Consider the following 9176-nt stretch of genomic DNA (forward strand, 5'->3'; position numbering starts at 1 on the left):
GAGATACGGGATGTTGAGTTTTTTCTTACAAACTGACGATTTATTTACTGCTTTAAAACCGGTTGAGATATGCAAATCAAATTTGGTGGGTTTTAAGACGTAGTTGTTGCAGATTATTTGACATAAAATTAAGAATTTTATATTCATCATTGGCGTGCATACATGATCGGTCCTATTACCCGTATGCGCGCCAATGGTGAATATAAAATTTTTAAATATAGTAATGAAACACAGACTTACTCACAATCATTTAATTATACTTTGACGACCGGTTTCGATCTCTACAATATACAGATCATCTTCAGGTCGGCGTTACAAGTAGTTAAATGCTACAATAAGAGAAAACTTGTGTTAGACCAGTGTCTGATTGAAGAGATGTTAATAGAAAGCCAAATTTAAAAAATTTTTTTTTTATAAAATTTTTTGAAATAAAGGTTTGCAACTGTTGACATTTCAGAATATTGGTATATACAAAGTCAAACCTATGAGTAAAAATGCTCATAGGCATGTATGTGCAAATGGGTGCATACAGTTTGAATTTGTTGAGATTAAAATTTTTAACCATTAAAAAACAAAATAAACATAAACTGACTTAAATATGCTTCCAAATTCAAAGTAGTAATAATAAAAGAGATAGTAATATTGTTCTAATCTACTTACATGCCGTTACAAGGATTGCGTTGCAACTTAGTTGTTGTCATATTAGTACGTCCAAATTATGCTAATTGGTTTGTTGGGATAGTGATAGGGTAAACAGACATGTTACGTAGGTTAAAACACAGTAAGATTTCGAATTTGGAATGGATCCTGAAGGAAGATGCGTATGTGAAACGGGTGATGTTTTGTTCGAATGGAGAAAGACAATGCTCCAGGAGTTGCGTATTAATTGTAGCAAAGTATGAAATGTTATTCTAGGATCTTGTACAAATGTGATGGTCTAAGCTCGTAGATGTTATACGATGCGGGTAGAGGTCAAAGCATAGGAAATGACAAATAGGAAATTGTTGTCATAAATTAATCTAATTTAAGATATGTTGTTCTCAGTAAATTAACTGAGGGATGTCATAAGTATAATAATATCATAATATTATGAAGTAGTAAGTGCCATACACTGTGAAACTATGAAGTGTATAGAAATTAAAGGAAAGCTAGTTAGTTAAATGAAAAAATATTATTATCAAAACATCGGTTAAGAAACTTTAAATTGAAAAATTGAAAAAGGTAAGAAATTGATAAAATTAAAGATTATTTTGTTTGAGCTATTGTATAATGGGATATGTACAAAGAAAAAGAAAGAAACGAAATATTAATGGAAGGGTGTAGGCACTTACTTGAGAATAGTTTTTAACTAAATAAATAAATTAACACATAACACATAGGGTTTAAAAGCACAAAGACATAACAATTATTGGTAAAAGGTTTTTTAAGGGAGGTAGCACTACATTTCCCCAATTACTATTTAACTTAGTTTTTACTTCCTAAATTGAAGTCTAGTTTTTGTGTTTTCAAGAGGGAATATTGACAGTGTAGACAGATGTAGGTTATCTGAAATGTCAAAACACTTCTTCTCAAATGTTGTACAGTAGTTGCCTATTTTAATTAAATCTCTTAGTAACATAAAGTATACAGCATTTTCAAATTTTACAAAAAAGATAGTTGTTAATTTATAGCATTAATAACAAAATCTAAACTATATGTGTAACCACTATTGTGAAAAACTGTTGTAACAATAATAAAAGTACATGATTAAAAGATAACAGATGTATTATTCTACATTAGTATTCAAGTAGAGAAGAATTAAAGTAGAGAAGAAGTGTTGAGTTTAAGTGTAAGTAGGCAGTGCATAATCTAACGTACAAGCATATCACCTGTTGCATAATTGTAGATGAGTAAGATAAATTGATTAGCCTAGTCTATTTAAATTTAGTAAATGAAAACAGATATAAAACGTGAAAGTTATAACGAAGAAAAAGAAAAAGAAAAAGAAAAAGAAAAGAAAGTTGGTTGGTAGTATTGTTAATATTGCAGTCGTGGCAATGCCACGTCAACGAGGTCAAAGGAAGCGGAATGTTTAATGACAGGTGTGTAGAGGGAGGTAGGGGGGGTGTTAATTTAAAAGAGAACCTAAAGTTTGTTTAAATCCTATTTGTATTTAAGTATTGGTGCCAACCAACTTCCTCGTGCGCCATAAATGGTAAGTTATAAATTTAAAGTATTTAATAGATTAAAAGGTTTTGATAACTTGTACAAAATGATCATGCACTTCCATAGCGGAACCTATTAAATTTATAAAGCTATAATATAAAATGTGTAGTCTTAGTGAATTCAAAATAATTTAGGGTGACATTTTTAAATTGAGAAACACGTGTTTAATGTTTAAGAATATTGCACTGATCAAACTCCGTATTAAATGTTCAAACGGTCAGGCAACTATGGGATATTAACAGAATGAGCTCAAATGCCATACCAGCAAATTTTCTGACATTTTAAAAAAGTTGTAGGTTACATTTTTATATCACCACGTGGAGAAGTGCAGATGGTAATTGATTGTCCAGTAATGAAGCTAAGATGGGAAAATTGGCTGTGTACTGAGCTACAAAATCATCAAATTCTACAGGAAACGAACAATGGAGAATGGATTTGAATAAAATTAAAATTAGCGGGATTTTGGAAATTAAGAGTGAGTAGTTGTTGTAACTTTTTAAAAATTGTAAGAGTGTGTATAAGATTGTGAGTTGGAACTATGGAGTAGTTTGAATGAAAAGGCGGGTACGATAACTGCTGTTGGTGTATGTATATTGAAAGATAGATTTGAAATAAAATTTTAGATTTTGCAGGTTTGAAGTTTTAATTAGATGTCAGGTTGTGTACTGTACTAAGAGTGGGTTATTTTATAGTAAAACTGAATAATCTGGTATAAATTCAAGCTCTAATTGGGCATTCAATGTATGTCTAGTAGGGTCCTTTAAAGATTTTAAAATCTCAAAATGTTCCAGGTTATTCAGGACGTGGCCCTTTTTGCAGATGTGAAGAATTTTGAAATCAATGTCCGGATTGAAATTATGGTTGGAGTTACGGATATGTTGGGAAAAATGAGATTGTCCAGATGTTGGGCGCTGTATGTATCTAAGATGTTCCTTCAATCTGGTGTCGAACGATCTAAAGGTTCTTCCGACGTAATATGACGAGCAGGTATGGCATTTAAGCTCATAAACTCCACAACACTCAGATCTATCACGACTGTCCTTGTTATTCAAGAAAACCAAACCTAAATTTGAATTAGTTCTAAAAGAAATATTACAGTAATCTTTAAAAATATGAGCTAATTTGTAAGAGAATTGACCTGTAAATGTTAATGATCTATATGGTTTTGGCTCCTGTTCGACTGGAATAGGCTGTGTATATACTCGATGTTCTAAAATTCTATTTGTTTTTTTGTGTAAAATTTTATTTACTAAGTCCACAGTATAACCATTATTAACTGCTATTTGTTGGATAATTTTTAATTCTTTATTAAATGAAGTTGAAGTCAATGGGATAGAGACAAGCCTGTTGATGTAACTATAAAAAGCAGCCAGTTTATGTTGTATGGGGTGGTGTGAATCGGCAGGGATAACTGTACCTGTATGGGTTGGTTTTCTATAAATACCAAAGTCAATCGTTCCATTTCTGAGTGTCAATGTAAGATCTAAAAAGTTCAAACTCTTTGAGTCATTCTGAATCTCTAAAGTAAATTTAATAGTGTCATGTAAAGTATTGAGGAAATCTAAGAAATCGTGAAGAATGTCAATTGTGCCATTCCATATTATTAAAGTATCGTCAACATACCTAGCGTAAAATTTAATATAATCTGTAAATGGATTATTTTTCACTATTTTATTAGATTCCAAGTCATTTAGAAAAATATCAGCTAATATCGGTGAAAGAGGAGATCCCATAGCTAGTCCGTCCGGTTGCACATATGTGGTGTTGTTGAAATTAAAGAAATTCTGACTCAGACACAAATTCAAAAGCTCTGTATACTCAATAATTTGATTAGGATGGTAATTATTATTCCACAAGTCTAAAGCAACAATACTGATAACTTCTTGTGTTGGAATGTTAGTAAAGAGATTAGTTATGTCTAAGGAAATCAATAAATCTTCATTACTAAGATTAACTTCTGTAATTTTATTTGTCAAACTTAAGTTGTTAGAGACTACATAATCGAATTTATTGTTGTAAAAGGTTTTAAGGAATTTGTTTAAGTGAGAAGCTAATGCATGAGTGGGAGAATCAGTAAAGGATACCACTGGTCTGATTGGTATGTTTTCAAAGACATCAGTCTTGTGTATTTTCATGAGACCATAGAGTCTGGGAACGTTTGCTTTAGATGGTAAAAGTTTCTTTTTAGTAGTATTATCAAAAACTTCAGTGATTTTATTGATGGCTGTTCTAACTTTAGTAGTGAAAGTATTAATATTGACAGATTTTGTTAGAAATTGGTTATCTAGTATAAAATTAGTGACTTTTTGATGGTAGTCTTGGGTGTGTAAGACAACTACAGTGCTGCATTTATCTGCTTTAGTGATTGTAAGGTTATTTTCACTAATTTTCTTATCAATTGATTTAATGGTGTCCTTAAATTCATTGAGAGGGTTTCTGTGATAGCCCTTTCTGTTGTTACAAATAGCCTCCTTTTCTTTTTTCAGTAATACTTTCAAACTGCTCCTAATTTCTTCTGTGTTTTCCAGTGGTATTGATTGTAAGATACTTTCACTCTCAACTCCGAGTAGTTCTAGATTTCTAAGTTGTTGTTTTTTAGAAGATTGGGGGGGATTGAATTTGAAACCTTTTTGGAGTAGAGACAGTTCATTATTTGTAAATACTACGTTAGAGTAATTTATGAAAGGGGTATAGAATGTATGTTGCTCAGAGCCATCGAAAATGTTGTCTGGGTCAGAAGATATAGATGTATTAATACTATGAGTTTGATCAGGAAGATCACTAAGACTAGTATTGGTAGTAACGTTTAATAATCGTTCAGAAGTATACAAATCAGAATTTGTAAAATTAGAAGGTGTTACAATATAAGAGCCATTAATGTTACTATCCACCACAAGTTGGTCATTGTTAAGTTGTGAAAACACAGATTGATTTGACAAAATAATATTGTTATTTACTCTATGTGTTATAAATTTAAGTTTCTTGATCTTATCATGAAGTTTCCTATATTGTCTACTCCTATGAAAATTAATAGTCCCATGTAAATCACGCATACATTCATCAAACTCGAGCGCTGTCATTCTTCTATGTAAGCTGTTGTAGATTGTCTTCAGTTGCAAGTCAATGGTGTAGATATGTTGGTATAGTTTCCGAATCTCATCCCTAATGATGGATCTACCCAGAATTTTTACTTGTTTAGCCTTCGTTGCATTGAAGTTAAGTTCTCTTAGTCTACCTCTAGCATAACTAGGCAGCAGGTTGAGACGTAAACATTCGTTGTTATAAAAGATCTTAGATTTTTGTAACATTTTCTTGATGTTCAGCTCCTTGTAACGGTGTAGCAAAGTTGCTAGTCTTGCATTATTCAAATATTGAATGGGTTGCATATGTGAGTCCATATTAAATATAGTAATGAAACACAGACTTACTCACAATCATTTAATTATACTTTGACGACCGGTTTCGATCTCTACAATATACACAGATCATCTTCAGGTCGGCGTTACAAGTAGTTAAATGCTACAATAAGAGAAAACTTGTGTTAGACCAGTGTCTGATTGAAGAGATGTTAATAGAAAGCCAAATTTAAAAAATTTTTTTTTTATAAAATTTTTTGAAATAAAGGTTTGCAACTGTTGACATTTCAGAATATTGGTATATACAAAGTCAAACCTATGAGTAAAAATGCTCATAGGCATGTATGTGCAAATGGGTGCATACAGTTTGAATTTGTTGAGATTAAAATTTTTAACCATTAAAAAACAAAATAAACATAAACTGACTTAAATATGCTTCCAAATTCAAAGTAGTAATAATAAAAGAGATAGTAATATTGTTCTAATCTACTTACATGCCGTTACAAGGATTGCGTTGCAACTTAGTTGTTGTCATATTAGTACGTCCAAATTATGCTAATTGGTTTGTTGGGATAGTGATAGGGTAAACAGACATGTTACGTAGGTTAAAACACAGTAAGATTTCGAATTTGGAATGGATCCTGAAGGAAGATGCGTATGTGAAACGGGTGATGTTTTGTTCGAATGGAGAAAGACAATGCTCCAGGAGTTGCGTATTAATTGTAGCAAAGTATGAAATGTTATTCTAGGATCTTGTACAAATGTGATGGTCTAAGCTCGTAGATGTTATACGATGCGGGTAGAGGTCAAAGCATAGGAAATGACAACTAGGAAATTGTTGTCATAAATTAATCTAATTTAAGATATGTTGTTCTCAGTAAATTAACTGAGGGATGTCATAAGTATAATAATATCATAATATTATGAAGTAGTAAGTGCCATACACTGTGAAACTATGAAGTGTATAGAAATTAAAGGAAAGCTAGTTAGTTAAATGAAAAAATATTATTATCAAAACATCGGTTAAGAAACTTTAAATTGAAAAATTGAAAAAGGTAAGAAATTGATAAAATTAAAGATTATTTTGTTTGAGCTATTGTATAATGGGATATGTACAAAGAAAAAGAAAGAAACGAAATATTAATGGAAGGGTGTAGGCACTTACTTGAGAATAGTTTTTAACTAAATAAATAAATTAACACATAACACATAGGGTTTAAAAGCACAAAGACATAACAATTATTGGTAAAAGGTTTTTTAAGGGAGGTAGCACTACATTTCCCCAATTACTATTTAACTTAGTTTTTACTTCCTAAATTGAAGTCTAGTTTTTGTGTTTTCAAGAGGGAATATTGACAGTGTAGACAGATGTAGGTTATCTGAAATGTCAAAACACTTCTTCTCAAATGTTGTACAGTAGTTGCCTATTTTAATTAAATCTCTTAGTAACATAAAGTATACAGCATTTTCAAATTTTACAAAAAAGATAGTTGTTAATTTATAGCATTAATAACAAAATCTAAACTATATGTGTAACCACTATTGTGAAAAACTGTTGTAACAATAATAAAAGTACATGATTAAAAGATAACAGATGTATTATTCTACATTAGTATTCAAGTAGAGAAGAATTAAAGTAGAGAAGAAGTGTTGAGTTTAAGTGTAAGTAGGCAGTGCATAATCTAACGTACAAGCATATCACCTGTTGCATAATTGTAGATGAGTAAGATAAATTGATTAGCCTAGTCTATTTAAATTTAGTAAATGAAAACAGATATAAAACGTGAAAGTTATAACGAAGAAAAAGAAAAAGAAAAAGAAAAAGAAAAGAAAGTTGGTTGGTAGTATTGTTAATATTGCAGTCGTGGCAATGCCACGTCAACGAGGTCAAAGGAAGCGGAATGTTTAATGACAGGTGTGTAGAGGGAGGTAGGGGGGGTGTTAATTTAAAAGAGAACCTAAAGTTTGTTTAAATCCTATTTGTATTTAAGTATTGGTGCCAACCAACTTCCTCGTGCGCCATAAATGGTAAGTTATAAATTTAAAGTATTTAATAGATTAAAAGGTTTTGATAACTTGTACAAAATGATCATGCACTTCCATAGCGGAACCTATTAAATTTATAAAGCTATAATATAAAATGTGTAGTCTTAGTGAATTCAAAATAATTTAGGGTGACATTTTTAAATTGAGAAACACGTGTTTAATGTTTAAGAATATTGCACTGATCAAACTCCGTATTAAATGTTCAAACGGTCAGGCAACTATGGGATATTAACAGAATGAGCTCAAATGCCATACCAGCAAATTTTCTGACATTTTAAAAAAGTTGTAGGTTACATTTTTATATCACCACGTGGAGAAGTGCAGATGGTAATTGATTGTCCAGTAATGAAGCTAAGATGGGAAAATTGGCTGTGTACTGAGCTACAAAATCATCAAATTCTACAGGAAACGAACAATGGAGAATGGATTTGAATAAAATTAAAATTAGCGGGATTTTGGAAATTAAGAGTGAGTAGTTGTTGTAACTTTTTAAAAATTGTAAGAGTGTGTATAAGATTGTGAGTTGGAACTATGGAGTAGTTTGAATGAAAAGGCGGGTACGATAACTGCTGTTGGTGTATGTATATTGAAAGATAGATTTGAAATAAAATTTTAGATTTTGCAGGTTTGAAGTTTTAATTAGATGTCAGGTTGTGTACTGTACTAAGAGTGGGTTATTTTATAGTAAAACTGAATAAGCTGGTATAAATTCAAGCTCTAATTGGGCATTCAATGTATGTCTAGTAGGGTCCTTTAAAGATTTTAAAATCTCAAAATGTTCCAGGTTATTCAGGACGTGGCCCTTTTTGCAGATGTGAAGAATTTTGAAATCAATGTCCGGATTGAAATTATGGTTGGAGTTACGGATATGTTGGGAAAAATGAGATTGTCCAGATGTTGGGCGCTGTATGTATCTAAGATGTTCCTTCAATCTGGTGTCGAACGATCTAAAGGTTCTTCCGACGTAATATGACGAGCAGGTATGGCATTTAAGCTCATAAACTCCACAACACTCAGATCTATCACGACTGTCCTTGTTATTCAAGAAAACCAAACCTAAATTTGAATTAGTTCTAAAAGAAATATTACAGTAATCTTTAAAAATATGAGCTAATTTGTAAGAGAATTGACCTGTAAATGTTAATGATCTATATGGTTTTGGCTCCTGTTCGACTGGAATAGGCTGTGTATAAAATTTTTAGTTGAATGTCAAAAAATGCGCAATAATTATATCTTGAAACATACCAAATTTAATTTGCATATCTCAACCGGTTTTAGGACAATAAATAAATCGTCAGTTTGTAAGAAGAAAATCAACATCCCGTATCTCGGAAACAAAGCATTTGCGGACATATGTTAATAAAGCAAACTGTCATTATTTTTCAAGCAGAATTACCCCTTAAAGTTTGTCGTACTTATTTAGAAACAACCTGTACTGATAAAGAACATGGCTAGTTGTTAAAATACCTAACTTTTGTACTATCCAACATAAGCGAATGAATAAAAAAACAGAATATTAAGAAAGCCTGAGACTATAGTTTGGTTTTAAATTTAGTATTTTATAAATGC

The 9176-nt window shown here is 31.2% G+C and overlaps 1 long non-coding RNA gene across 1 annotated transcript; it reads left to right on the forward strand.

The window, feature by feature from the left end:
• The first annotated feature begins 409 nt into the window (after positions 1 to 409).
• Positions 410 to 8786, forward strand: LOC126888448 (uncharacterized). The gene is made up of 2 exons (XR_007699555.1): positions 410 to 2680; positions 8392 to 8786. It is a non-coding gene; the product is annotated as an uncharacterized LOC126888448 (long non-coding RNA).
• The last annotated feature ends 390 nt before the right edge of the window (positions 8787 to 9176 follow it).

The sequence above is a fragment of the Diabrotica virgifera genome, chromosome 7 (genome assembly GCF_917563875.1).
Source record: "Diabrotica virgifera virgifera chromosome 7, PGI_DIABVI_V3a".
In the NCBI taxonomy this organism is placed as follows: domain Eukaryota; kingdom Metazoa; phylum Arthropoda; class Insecta; order Coleoptera; family Chrysomelidae; genus Diabrotica; species Diabrotica virgifera.